The sequence below is a fragment of the Lycorma delicatula genome, chromosome 2, assembly GCF_047948215.1.
Source record: "Lycorma delicatula isolate Av1 chromosome 2, ASM4794821v1, whole genome shotgun sequence".
Lineage (NCBI taxonomy): Eukaryota > Metazoa > Arthropoda > Insecta > Hemiptera > Fulgoridae > Lycorma > Lycorma delicatula.
In genome coordinates this window covers 176102983-176118532 of record NC_134456.1, presented here as the reverse complement: position 1 = coordinate 176118532, position 15550 = coordinate 176102983, and the positions used below count along the sequence as shown (strand labels likewise).

Below are 15550 nucleotides of genomic sequence, written 5' to 3'. Positions count from 1 at the left end.
TTACTAAGTTGTAATTTCAGTGAAAACGAAAAGTGTGATAGATTCACTTAGTTTTCAGCAATGAATTGTCAGTTACCATACTCAGATTGACTGCTGAGAAACGTAGTGTCTCATTTTTTCCAAGATTGGTATGAAACATCAATTCATGTTTCACTTTCCAGCTCTATTACACGAGAGTATTTATTTCTGAGTTATTCTGTTCTAATATTATGACCGTATTTATTATATGTTATTTCAAAAATACCGATTTGTAGATTCAAATCATATGCTCATCGTTTGGGATTAAATTTTTATTTATCGGTTACTGTAATATAAGTAATTCTTTGAATTTTCAAGAATCAAATTAAGGAAAAAGTTAATAAATGCTTTTTGTAAACTTGAGTCTTTTTTTTAAACACATTATTTAAAGTAAACTAAATTCTATTATCAGTAATTTTAGTAATAGTTAAATAAAAAATATATGTAGATATTAGACACAACTTTTAAAACTCGCTTCATAATAACTTTTAAAAATAGAGCTAATTTTGAGACTAAGTTTGGCTAAAGGACTATAGACCATATTATCTATATTTTCACGGGAAGTTTTCTTCCATGAAATAGTTTTTTAATCGTTATTTTTGAAGAAATTTTATTTTCAAATATCACTTTACCCCCATCGTAATATTTTTTTAATAACTACATATTTTCTTATTCATATTATCGCATAATAAACGCATCAGCTTTTTAATTTTTTAAATTAACCATTCTAAGATGCAGCATAATAACCGATAACCGAAAACATCAGTAAAAAATCCGGAGAAGAAAATAACGAGAATAATTATTTTGGAATTGACGAGGATAAATCTTTAAAAATTTTTATCAATTTCACGTCGTTTTAAGGATGAATTAAAAAGTACTTTTTTGAGATAGGGAAGATTATTAGGGGAGATTAACTGAATAATTTGTCTCAATAATACTTATTATCACAACAACGATAAGATTTTATTTAATTTTTTTTTAATGATTTGCGATAGTTTACTTGTAAACAATTGAAATTATCCATTGTCTATATGATATCTCTCCATCCATCATAAATTTTCCACAAACCTATATAAATATTGTAATTTTTGCTAGTGGTAATAATTAATGCTATAATAAGGTTATGTTTCTTTAGACAAGATTATTTCAAAGATTGGATCGTATGTCAGTAATTTTTTACATAATACCTCTGTTAACATTTGTAAGCAAATGCTGGGCTTTTTTGTACAACTAGTTGTAACATCTGTGAACAGAAACAGTTGATGTATGTCTACAAGCCAGTTTGTAATAACTTTGTAATAACTTGTTCCGACAAGCATTAAGGAGCCACTATTAATTAAATTTTAATACTGAATAGCGACTAGTATTAAAACATCCCGAAATCTTTTCTTCCTAGAAGCTACGGTTTATTCAGTACAAAACCCACTAGAATTATTTTTCGAATGTAACGAAAAATGACTCAATATGTTTTTTTACGAAATCTTACCGGAAAAAACATATTTAATCTAGAGAATTATAAACTTCAACTAGAACGTGGAAATATTAATGCGGATAATACTCGTATTAATTTATTTTTCAAGGTAATAAAATTATATATTTGATATCATTGAGGGTATTTAGTGTGGTTCATAATTTTTAATAATATTAAAAAAAAGACTTTCATAAATGATTATTATATACTTTTATAGCTATTTTTTTTAGCTGCATTGTATAAATAATTAAAATAAAACGATTCATAAAGCATTTTACTTACAAGGATTTACATTCAATGTATAGAGCAAATTATCAGTTGAATGCCTCTAGAAAAATGTAGGTATACGTGAAGTAAAATTAGATAAAATAAAGATGCTATTTTAGACCTACACTCAAACTATTAATGAACCGTCTTCAACATTATTGGGACAAAATTAAAACTAGAGTTTCAAGAGATGTTCAGAAATAGTGCAACGAAACGAACATGAATGTAAAGAGAGTATAAATCGATTTATTATATTTAAATTTAATTCACAGGTAAAAGATAAATTATAAAACGATATAGTTATTTAAAAAACTTAACACAATTGTACCGTTGTATTATAAGTGAAAAATCTATAGACTTTACGAAGCGATAGCACTCTTTAGTTTCAGGTACGTAACTTATGAGTTACGTACCTGAAATGTGTAAGTTTGAAACGAAAAGAAATACGAGTCCCGAACTTGCTAAAATAATGATTTGAAGAAAGTTAAATCATTACGTGAGTAACTGTGGAGTAAAAGTAATTTTTAAGAAAATATTTATCAAACATTTTATTTTAGGATAGACGATTTGTTTGTAGAAATCAAAGTTTTAGAATTATCAAGATATATCATTAAAGTTTAACATGTAGATGACGTAGAAGATTTCTGATGAATCTGAAAAAAATTCGGACACAAAAAACGGAATTAATTTTTTGCCGTTCACTTTTACGTACTTTCCATAGCTTAATTTTTTTTTAAATGGGTAAAAATAACAAAATAAACAATTTCAGAGTATAAATAAAATTTAAAAATTTACCTCAGAATTAAATATACAACAAATTTCTTTAAAATAGTTGAAATATACTTTCTATCAAAATACAATGATGAAATAAACATACTGAAAATATACCTCTAATAAGTCTTTTAAGCTCGGTTTTCCAGAAGTGAATTATAAATGCAAATTATCAGTAATTACAAACACAATTGAGTAAATGCATCACCAGTGACCGTCCTCAGTGCAAAATGCCTAACGGTAACATATTAAGGCAGATTACTGAATTAGAAGGGGGGAAAAGTGTCTAAAAGATTTAGGTAACCAAAATAAGTTAAAAATCTTTATATTTAGTGTACACTCGAGACACACCATATGTTTGAAAGGGGAATATAATTCCCTAACTAATTAACTAAAATTAGACTGGAGGACACGAAACACGAAAAAACAGGGAACGGAAACAGTTTTTCCCACCCTTTCATTTATCAACACATGTGTTATAGTTTTTACGTCATTTAAAACCGATCATTTTGTATTCCTTTTCATTTCATGAGAAATAGGTAATCCTAAAATATGTTCAACATACAGAGGAAATCAGACAACGAAAAAATTCATTTTAACAGCATAAATAACTTTTTTTCTAATAAAATACGCAATTTGAAGTAATATTTTATTTTTAAATATCAATATTACGCAAATAATCATAGTTTGTATATGCGCTTGGAGTAACTCATTAATCTTTTTACAAACAATTAAATTTGTAAAGCGATTCATCTTTTTCCTCCGATTTCAAATACATGTATATAATGTATATGTAATTCATTCTACATAACATCAAAATTAACAGTTTAAGAGTACGTAAATATTATCAATAGAGATAAGCCTATATTTTTTATGTTAACTACGTAAACATTTTTGATTTTTAAACAATTTCATCTGTAGACGTCTTATAATTATTTTATTAACTAATTCTTATAAAGCACACATTTTTACACTCTTAAAAATTAATTTGTGAAGTTTATTTAACAAATAGTAAGAAATATTTCCTCAGTAATACAAAATGTTAAAAAAAAACCTTTCAAGCAAGATTGGTTTCGAAAGTGCTAACACAAGTTAGTTTCTTTACAACAGGTCTATAAAGGAAGAATAACTACAAATACACAATCAGAATTCAACCCTTTCCAACCTGCCTTTGTTCTTTCTACCTGAAAATTTCTTACCTATCTACCTTTCTCTGTTGTAGATGTAAATATTAAAATAAAATCGTTAATATTATTTTTCTTTGATTTCCAGGGATTTATACTAATTTAATAAACCGCGATACAGAGAAATTTTAATAAATTTTTCAATAAACAAATAATTTACCGGTAAAAACATTTGATATTGTTTTAAAAAATTCAGCAGTTGATTGATCTATTCGAAGAACAAACAATAGAACAAAAAATATCAAATGCAATTTACATATTAACAAAAAAAAGAAGAAAATTCTGACATAAAGTAGTGCCATAAAGTAAAACAGTTAAAAAATAATTCACTCTTATTAAGTTGTGGTTTTTTATAAAATAATTTAAATGAAAAAAAGAAATTATAAGCAAATAAAAATAAATCAGTAAAAAAAATTCTGGTATTATTTAAAAATCAATTCTATTTAAGGGTTTAAAAACTTCTTATTCATTGTAAAACCATATTTAAAAAAAATTGTAAATTTATAATATGAAATATAAATAACTCGATTAATTTAATCGAGTACAGAATATAAGTAACAGTTACATTTGAAAACAGGGTAAAATCTAGCTATCGTTATTTAAATGGTTTTATACGCAGAAAAAAAACAAACATGAAAGCAGATATACATTAATCTTCAAAGAAACAACCATCGAAATGCGTTTTATAACTAACGAGCTAATGAACTTCAAACATAGCTCACTATCCAAACAGACAAGAGCAAGAAACCAGATTTTTCTAAACCGGCGCTCTGTTAATCCCGATTCTTCCTTTGTTTATAACTTATGGTAGAACAGACGCATGCACTGAATGCCAATAACGTTCTTAATCAGGTAGAACGACAGACTTCTTTTTTTTTATAAATGTAACAAATAACATGCCAATTATTACCATGATAAGCGTAATTTATCATGCAGGAAAACACTACATCCGTTTACATTTTATAGTAGGTTAGTGTAATAACAGAATCTTCTAAAACGCACGTTTTCTACAATGTTGCCTTTAAAAACTCTTCAGACACTTTATTAATCTTGTTAAATTAAGTAGCTTTATAAAGCAAATTAGTTTCAGAACGTTAGCTACTAGAATAAAAGCACCCCTTGCTTATTTATCGCAATATCTTTTTAAAGAAATACATTCATATAAAATTACAATCTGAAAATAATGTATTATGACAAGAATCGCAAAACCAACCTCAAGTTAAGAAAAACAAATCTTAAATCTTAACATTATCTGTATCCCTTAAAAATTATCTACACTACAAAACAATCAGTTTGTGAACGTTAAAACAATTTGTCATTTCAAACTTCAACAGATAATTTTTCACTAATTATTATCTTTAACATAAATTTCATACTTCTCGGTGCTTCTATTATGAATTTGTTTAAAAAAGAACTTAGGCAATACTGTACACATTAGTTTTCAGTTATAGTATATTAACAAATTGACAATCAAATCATACATTTTAAAATGTAATAAAGTTTTAATCTTATAGGCTTACCTCGTAAATACAATGTAGAAAATATATAAAGCCGTATAAAACACTTACAAACAGTATAAAATTACAAAAAAAAACTCACAGCACAGTTATAAAAAGCTCATAGAACAGACAATTACATTTATTTATATGTTCATTTTTAATACATGTAAGAAATGCGTAATAGATGCAAACAGAAATAGGTTTTTGAAAATATTACGCGACCACACAGGTATAATACAAACACACCACTACAGACGACTAGAAGAAACAGCGTGTTGGAGGGAGACACTGTAAACAATACCCCTTCGAGAAGGAAAGCCAAAGACCATCAGTGCGGCCAACATAAAAAATAAATGTACCCTAAATTTTGAAAATCTATCTACTTAAAATTTCATATTAGCAAGTTGTGGAGTAAATAAATAATAAACAGTAAACATTGTTTAATATAAAAGTATATTACTTTAACTATTTTATTGAACTAATAAATTCCTATTTCAATTTTTTTGTTAGGTAAATTATACAAAACGCTTAAAAAAAACCTTAAATTATTTTGAAAATTAACTTACAACGGGAACATATTCTACTGAGTCCTTTAAACTTACTACGAAATTGTCTCCTATATAATATATATACATAAACCAATTTTCTTTTAGTGGTTTTGATTACTATGGTCATAATATATTAGGAGCTAATCAGGATGCAACACCATAAGACGTTCTCCGAAAAGTTCGAACTATCTTGTTGTAAAGGATCTTGTTTATGCAGAATTAATGTATTTGTTTCCATTTATAAAATATGATTTCATCATCTATTTTATTATGGTTGATTTAGATATTGTCTCCTAAGTCACTTTTCTGAGTGGAATAGAGAATCAGCGCTTGCCTTCCCATCCGGAGGGTCATCATTCTTGAATGGTATATAATTCATCTAGGCGTGATAATCAAGAAATGAAAAACGCTGCAAGGATACTCATCCACCATTCATGGAATAGACTTCTATTCGCATAAGATTAGGAAATTTCGTATGAAGCAACCAATTCTTTTTTATAAAAGATATGTAGTACTGAAGCAGTAGCTCGATTGTAAGTTATCCTTCTACTGATGAATATCAAACTTAGATCTTTCAAAAATATTATCTTATAAAAAAATTTTACAAATTAATATCTGAATGTATTTCGGTTGATCGAAATTTCATTTTTTACTGATCGATTCGTATTATTTTTGCATTCCCTTTCTTACTTAAAAACATTCTTTGTGCATTTTTAAAATAATTACAAAAAGTTTTGAAGTAATGTCTACGGATTCATGATTTAAAATAGGTTCTGAGTTGATGATTTGATTATTAAACAATTAATTTAATGGTGTTTAGAATAAGGACATTTGCAAATTAAAGGAACTAATTTACATCATTTAAATTTTTTAACATTAACACTTAAAATGTTAAACTCCATATAACCGGAATAAACCGACTTTATTTTTTTTTTTAATTTAATAAAGAATAAATAAATAAATAAGGATGTAAAATAAATAAATGAAACGAAAAAAAATTTAATTCAATTTTAATAAAATTTTTTTCATTTTTGTAAGTGAATCACCACATCCGTTACCCGTCACCTTTTGTTGCGGTTGAACGGTCTACTGACGCTGAAATTTAATGCCAGGAATTGTCGTTTGTCTTGTCCGTAAAACAAAAAATGTGCTTAGTAATATAGAGGTTAGTAATAAAAACACCGAAGTAGGTGTAAGATTAATCTAAACAATATGTTAATTACATTGATAAATAAAAATAACTCCATTAATTATTACTAGTAATTTTATTTTCAACTAATCACAGTGTAATTAATCGATCCTAAGTGTTTGCGCTTTTCATTAGTTCTCATGTAACTTACACCGTGTTTATAAATTCCGGTAACTATTTCTTGTATTTTGAATGAACTATGAAATTTATTATCCGTTGATAATAGCTTATCAACTATCAGCAATTTAACTTTTTAAAGGAAACAAGATTTTATACTTAAAAGAAAAAAATTAACTTAAAAATTAAAATAATATTGGCTACTTCAAACCGATTTATTAGACCTTCAAGAAATTACTGCAAAATCATATTATAGATAAAATTTCCAGAAACCAATACACATCACTGGAAAAAGTTAACATACATTCTGTAAATTTGTTTTACAAAGTTATAAAGTGTAAAAGGTCTCTTAAAATAAGCTGCTTTTTATAACATGTTTAGCTCAGTTAAATTAAGGTGTGAAAAACTAATTAATTAGAAATGAAATAGGTTTTGAACGTTGTTTTTGAATCAGGAAAACAGATGCCAATTTTAGAGAGACTGGAAGAAAACTAATATATAACTATTTTGATGTAAACATTTTCCTAAAAAAAAAAAAAACTTAATATAACTGATGTTGCTGAACATTATTTAAAACAAATTTTTAAAATTAAGAATTGAAACATGTATAATAAAAGTACAAAGGAAAAAATGAGTAAAATGCTGAAAATTGTTGACGTACTATATTTGGATCTACGTAGAAAGATGACATGGATAAAATAGTATATCTAATGAAAGATAGAATTGTTATGAAGATATAGTCGTTCGTAGAGAATGATCTATAAAGTAAACAACACAAAGTCGTTCCGGTCTTAAAAAAAAGTATGACTCAATAAAAATACGATTTCGTGATTTATTTTTTCTTTGAAAATCGATAAAATTGGTGTATTATTTCAGTCAATTAAGGAGCCTTTAATAAAAAAATCTAATCGATTAAACAATTCGATATTTGCATAGCATACCTTTTTATCCTCATCTCTACATTTTATATTCCGTAAAAAATTTACTAATTCCAAAAATTCTATTTACTATTAAAAAATTCGAATAATTTTCCTGACCATGTAATAAGTTGTTACAACTTGTTTAAATTGAATCCCTCTACTTTTTAGACCACATTTCAAAATGAAATGCTGTATCAAAGTATAATTTTACTTGAAAAAAAGATAACATTTAAAACGTAAAATAAATTTAATTTTTATGACTGATGAAAGAATGTTACTATAAAAGTTATCTTTATTAACGAGTTATAATGAAAAAGCATACAGAATTTTAGTATCCATTTGGTAACAGGTATTCAATTAAAAAACAAATGAGTAACAGATTTTGAAAACGTAAAATAATATTGCGAAGTGTGACAACATAAGTAAAATTTTAGATACTTAGCCGAAGATAACACTTAATAAAAAGTTCTATTTGATTTTCTCTGCTCTCTAATCTTCAAAGAATGAATAAAGTCGTAACTTTCCAATATTTATAACTTTTTAATTTTTCTGTATTTCTTCTTAAATCGGCTTATGTAATTTCTTTAGAAAGAAATATGGGACAAATAACACTCAAACTGTTCATTTTAATGTGTAATGATGGTTTACTAGGTTAAATTTTAAAAAAGACTTTTCTTCAAAATATGTCGTAAACATTTGCCACTTTTTGTATATGTTAAGTTTTTAAATTAATGAAAAATTTATTGCATATGAAATTTTTTAAATTTCTTTAAATTAATCCTTACTAAGACATCAAAATAAACACAAATTACTGATAAAATGTAGAAAACATAATTGAAAGAATGAGAACGGAAATTACATTTAAATAATAACTACCCTGTAAAGTTAAAAAAAACTTCACAATTTCATCTTAAACTGGTGATTAAACTCAGCCTGGTAATTAAGTAAAAATTTAAAAAAAAACCTTTCGTATCCATTACCTCTTTTAATTTTCGGGCTCTGAAAGTTTAAAATAATATTGTGTAAAATCAATGTTTCTATAAAAATTGAAATTTGCTGTTTAAGTATTATTAAAATATAATTTATTATTTACAATCTTTTACTACGAAATATTTAAAACATTTAAGTAGTTTCTTTAAAAAAAGAAATGATGTGATAGATTTCGTCAACTATCAAGTGTGATTCTCTTAGTGATACACTCTACAGTGTAACAATGTTACGGTTGGTCCCACTGTTCCATGTACAGACAGTGCGTAACGTTCCCCCTCCCTTATGCAATGCGCATCCTGCCCTAAGCGACCGTCAACCCTCGCTCGCGCTTGGTGCACGCTTTACACCCATCTACCACCTATACGACTGCTGCATATACTGTCCTCCCCCACGGCATAAGCGAGGCTGATTTCACACACATTGTCGCTCTAAGAAATCAATAAAAGCACCGTCTAATATTGTTCAAGAGAAGACTTATTGTCTGTTGAAGTCAGTCACCTGCTAATCAGGCATTTTAATCGTTTGAATCAGGTGTGACTGTACTGAAATACACATATATAAAATTTTGTATAGATAATGTATGAACAGCGCAGGTGAAAACCTATGAAAACATAGTTCCAGACAAAAAAGAAAAACAGCTGTGTAAAAAATAACCAATAAGTATAAAAAAGATGATTAAACCAATAAAAATAAAAGATCATTTAAATTAAATAATTTTTCAGTTTTCCCACACGGTGTATTATACAATGACAATAAAGTAGTATGAAAGCAATTCAAAAAAATGTTTAAACAAATTTAAAGCCTGTTTGGTAAGAAAAAAAACCTTTTATTTCTCTTTTTATTAATGTTAATGAGACATTTATCGTTACACAGTCACTCTTCACTGTAAACATCATGTACTAAAAGTACTTTGAAAATATTTTTGTTCTTTAATTTTAATGATCTACTAGATCTGGTTTAATAAATGTGGATTGGACATTATCAGTTTTGCTAATATTACATCTTCCTTTTTCCAAATACTAACTGAGAAATACCATTGCATTACAGAACCTTCAGATTATAAGGAATACAATTACTTTTTATATCCACTTATATTTATTAGATAATTAAAAAGTAAAATAATATTTACTTGTCTAAAATATTCTATCAGCTTTGAAAAAAAAAAATAATTTTCCCTAAAAAATTTTGAATTATTTAAATTTCTATTCTTATGCACTCTCCTCATTACTTAATTTTCTATTTAATCATCTCCATGACGATTTTTTTTAAAATTCATTCAATCTTTCTTTAACCTCGTTTCTTTGTCCATGTTTTACACTCATACAGAAGTACACTCCAAACATATCTTTACTAGAAACTCCGACAATTTTAATATCATCTTACTACGTAACTTTCATTCCATATTTTTTCAGTTCATTGACATTCTTATTTTTATTTTGTATTTTTTTGCAGTCACACCCAGAATTTTTTTACTTAATCATCTGCACATTTCTAAAATCTTCTGTATTGTAGATATTTACTGGCTTATTATGTCTTTTACCCTCATCAATGTTATTTCCTAATATTAATTGTCCTAATTTCTTCTAATTTTTAAATCATCTGTTATCTGTTAATTATCCTTTGCTCTCTCTCACTCACTCTCTCTCTCTCTCTCTCTCTCTCTCTCTCTCTCTCTCTCTCTCTCTCCTAAAGAAAAAACCATGTAATATGCAAACCTTTTAAAACTTATTTTCTTTCCTCCTTTACTGATCCCTTCATATTCTTTTAGAACATTTTTCATCATTATCTATATATACATTCAACAAGACTGAGGATACACTTCTCTTCCTCAATTAAACCACTAGACATTCATCCTTCATTATCATTATTTCTTCTGACTTACCAGTTCTTATTAGTCTAGTTGAATTCCTAGCTGCCTCCTCTCTTCCTGAATCCATACTCTTCTTCTGTAACCATCCCCCCATTTTTTTACTCGGTTTTCTGTTCAGAATCTCAAAAGAATCTGTGTAGAATACAAAATTAAACTGAATGTGCTGTGATCTTGACATTATTTCATAATACTTTTGAGGGTTATTTGATAATTTGAGGATGCTTTTGAGGATTATTTCGTAATGCTTCTTGGAATTTTTTTAACAAAATTTTTGGCTTTAACCCAGTGTTGTGGGTCACAGTATACAATTTCATCATTGTTTTGTAATTCTTTTTTAAAATATTTTTTTCCTTAGCATTTCAATTCTACTGACAGTTCATCTATTCTTTGTTTTTTCCATTTTTCATATCTTTATTGCTTGTATAACTGATTCCTCTTCTATTTCAATCTGATCTTCTCTAAAAGATCATTTATCTTTCTGTTATATTAGTGTTGATCCTCCATGCTTTCCTCGCACCTTTTAATATATATTCCTCTTTGTATAACACATTTCCATCTCTACTGTAAATTTCTTTAGCGCCTCTACTTATTATTACATATTTTACTTTTTTTATACAATATTTTATACTGACCTTTTCTTTCTAAAACTTCTACATCTGAGTATTAATTCTATATCTATAAGACACATCTACTTTGCTTTTTATGCTAGTCTTCTTCATTTATTATCCAATTTTTTGGAGAGTCATACTTATTTTAATTTTGTGCTGTTTTTTGTGATCACACCCAGGTGCATGAACTGTTTAATTTACCTTCATCCTTTCTATTTTTGTATTTTCTTCTGTCTCCTATTCTTTTTAATCATCTTTCTGATAACCCATCACTTCTTCATTCTTTTCCTCTTATTGAAGCTAATTTTTCTTCTAAAATCAACTTGTAGATATGATATGCATTTTTAAAGAGTTACTTCCATTTCATCGTTTAAATAGCTTATAATATCTCTTGAGAGAAATTTTTATTGAATTTAACTCACTAACAGATTGAATGAAATATATAATGAACCATTTAATTGAATTAGAGTTTTTGGACATGGGATTAATTTTTAAGGTAGATAAAAAATTTAATTTATATTTTATTCTAATTTAACTTAATTCTGAATGATAGATATGAACACAGTACTAACTGCTGTTGTAGTATATTTATGAATTCTTACTCCTGGGTGCCCTGGGGAGCCATGGCCTCTTCATAGGGGTGCCACAAAATATTGTAAAAGCTTCATAATTAATTGAACCAAGACATTTACAATTATTAATTTAATGTTAATAAAGTAAAAAAATAATGAAGATACAAAAGTTTTATTTATTTTTATCTCATACGAGTAGTCATACTTTTACTTAGGGTAGAGTGCCATGGTAAAAGTTTAATTGAAAATGGGCACCATATCTTGGAAAGGACACTGCAACTTAGAAAACTTTGGGAACCGCTGAATTAGATAATTCTAACCGCTGAATTGAGAGGTTATTTTGATTGCCAATCAAAATAACCTCTCAATAATATATCTTTTGAACTGAAATATGATCAAGTTGAACAATTTAAAAAAATTCAAGATTACACCTTCAAAATTCAAATTTTCGACTGAACACATAAGTACACACCAATATTTAAAATATTAAATATTTATTTTATATTTTATTTTTATTTTATTTTAAAACAATATTTAATATTTAAACAATATTTTATTTTTAAACAAATATGCACATTTTATTTGATATTAGAAGAATTAATTGTCTTCCCATTCTATTTTGTATTATTAAATTAGAAAGCAGAATATTCTAAACTAACTAGTAAAGAAAAAGTATTACTCTTTACAAGAATAAAGAGTAAACATCCTAGAGTAAATTAAAACCTAAAACTTTAAGTTATTTCAACAAATTTAGCAAAATTATTACCACCAATTTTGTTGTTTAAATACTCACAGTCTTTCTTATAGCTCTGAAGTACATAAAGCATCAGGTGTACTCATATAACAGCCACCAATCAGAATTTCTAATAGTAATGATGTTCTATTAATACCATATTAAATATACTATACTAAACTATATTCTGTTAATATATTAACTCTATAGACTCTCTCTATTAACACTATTAATACTATATTCTGCACCCTTACAATGAACAGAATAAAGGTGCCACTTGTATAGCTGAATATTGCTTACATTACAATGCAATATTACTTGGCATACTGATTTGCAACAACGTATATGGTTTAGTGAGGAAAAAAGAAACTATTTCACTCCTCACTTTCACTAGAAGGGATCACATCGCATAACAGAAAGTTATTCTTGAAAACAATAATCCCACCTTCAAGAATTACTTCTGCCTCATGTCAGATTGAACCATCAGTTAAGATATCTAACTGACAACATCATTATTAATAGTATGTGATGAGAGTAGCATTTATTAATGATGTTGTTTAGTGATATCTCAACATTATGAAAGTTTCTTCAAATAAAAAAATGAATTCACATAGTACTTTTTTAAGAACGCAATGCTGCTTTCCTTAATTACAATATAAGACTAAGCATAACAGATATCTTTGTAATTATTTTTTCTATCCTTGTGAGAGTTTGTTTCTCTTTCAACCAATCTTGTTTTTGTTTCAAGTTTAATAAAAACTTTTTTAAAGTTTTTATTAAAATTTAAATTTTTAAATAATTAATAATAATTTAACTTAATTAGAATATTTACTTTTTAAATTGCTTAAACTTAAGCACTTATACCATGAAAATAAAAAATTTTGGCAAAATATTTAATAAAAAATGCAATATTATTACTGGAAAATGTGTATAATAAGTTGTTAAATAACTGAGCAATAAACAAGCTTAGCAGAAGGATTATACATAACCTAAAATGATTAATAAATTTACTTGAACTAGGACAGTAAAATTCATAATATTACTTGGCTGTCTAATTGGTAGGGCAATTAGTATACTAGCATGTAGATCAAAACGTTCTGGATTTGTTTTTCAGGGTTCTGACCATTTCATTAATAATTTTATTCACACACTTGCATACAAGACTATTTTTTAATACAATCATCACTGAAAAAAAAAACACAAGGAAATCAAAACAATAAAGAAATAATCGCTGGCTTAGATTTGTGGTTTTTCGGTTATGCTGAGAAAATTAAACTGTTTATAACATGCAGTACTCTGATACAAGGAATGTAGTAATTCTTATATTTTGTAATAAGAGCTCTTGAATCGTTCCCAACAGCAGGTGCAAAAAGAAATGAAGTTTATAATTCCTTAAAAGTAGTATAGAATCTTCTATTGTTTTCATCAATACAGATCTTAAATTCTTGTAAATATTACATTTACACATTGATTTTCATATAAACTGAATAGTTTTATGTAAGCATTTGATTTATATGATCACGTAAACCATCATTCAGTTACCACTAATAATGTGATTAAACTATAGCTAATAAAACTGCCTGTACACACTTTCAGAAAGTGTGGCCTCTCCTTTTTTTCTAAAGGTAAATCCTATAAATTTCAAAGAAGTAAAAGAAGAGTCGAAGAATTTTACTGCTAACATGGAATAACTAACCAGAATAGAATATAAATGGATAATATTATTTCTGTCATAAAAAATAATCATATTAATTATGTTAAATATAATCTAATACCAAGTTTATGAAGAAAGAAATTCATCACTTGAATATTATCATATTAAATTCATCAATATTATCAATTAAAAACATCTTTTATAATCTTTTGAATGATTTTTCATCTTTATAGTCTTGTACTCTGATTGAAAGTTTTTGCATTAATCTACCCCACCTCCCCCATGTATTAACTATGATCATTTACTTTTTTTTTTTTTCAAGACAAGATTTTATTGCCTTTAAAAGAAAATTTTACTGTTTCATAAAAAACAAACTTGGAATGGTCGGTAAACCTATGATACAAAAGCCAATTTACATGACTATGTTTTAAATATTTAACTATGTTCTAATGGTGGTTATTTGAATTTTAAAAACTCTTTGTAAGTTAGAACGTAATTAGCTCCCTCTCAAATCAAAATAATGCTTGATATATGACATAATGAGATCGTGATAAATTTCAGTGTTTAATTTTTTATTATTCATCCTAGTAATTTATGTTAAAATTTTTATATCCTACTACTTGGTAGGTGGTAATATTTCGGTTATCTGATTTGTAAAACCTTCTTTACATTAAAAAATTTTTTATTTCTAAAAGAAGTACTATCCATAACTATTGTAATACTCATTGCTACCACAAACACAATGATTCAATAACAAACATTTAACAATACAATTAAAAGCATTTCAAAACACTGTATGCTAATGTCTTTTGAAATAATACTGTATGCCAGTGTGTTGTTTGAGGAATAAACACCTTCACTTTCCAATTCATCTTAACAGATAATTGTAAAATAACATATAATAATTAGTCAATAACTTTTAAAGAAATGTATACTTTATAATGCACTCTATCATGAACATGATTTATTTTCCTAGAGAAGTTAGGTATAAAATGAAATAATTACAATATCTTATATTAGTTTAATGGTTTTTCTTGACTTTTCCAACATTTTTTCAGTTTCTAAGATATATGATAAAAAAATTTTGTCAGTAAACATATGATACAAAATCATGCGATATGAACATATTATCTATGAAT

The 15550-nt window shown here is 26.6% G+C and overlaps 1 protein-coding gene across 1 annotated transcript in view; it reads right to left on the bottom strand.

The window, feature by feature from the left end:
* The window catches only part of Nrt (Neurotactin), a 123421-nt gene extending 117927 nt beyond the window's left edge, over window positions 1-5494 (bottom strand). Inside the window, exon 1 of the mRNA XM_075356719.1 lies at window positions 5232-5494. The gene's annotated coding sequence lies outside the window, so the exon portion shown is untranslated. The remainder of the gene's footprint in view (window positions 1-5231) is intronic.
* Between the last annotated feature and the right edge of the window lie 10056 nt (window positions 5495-15550).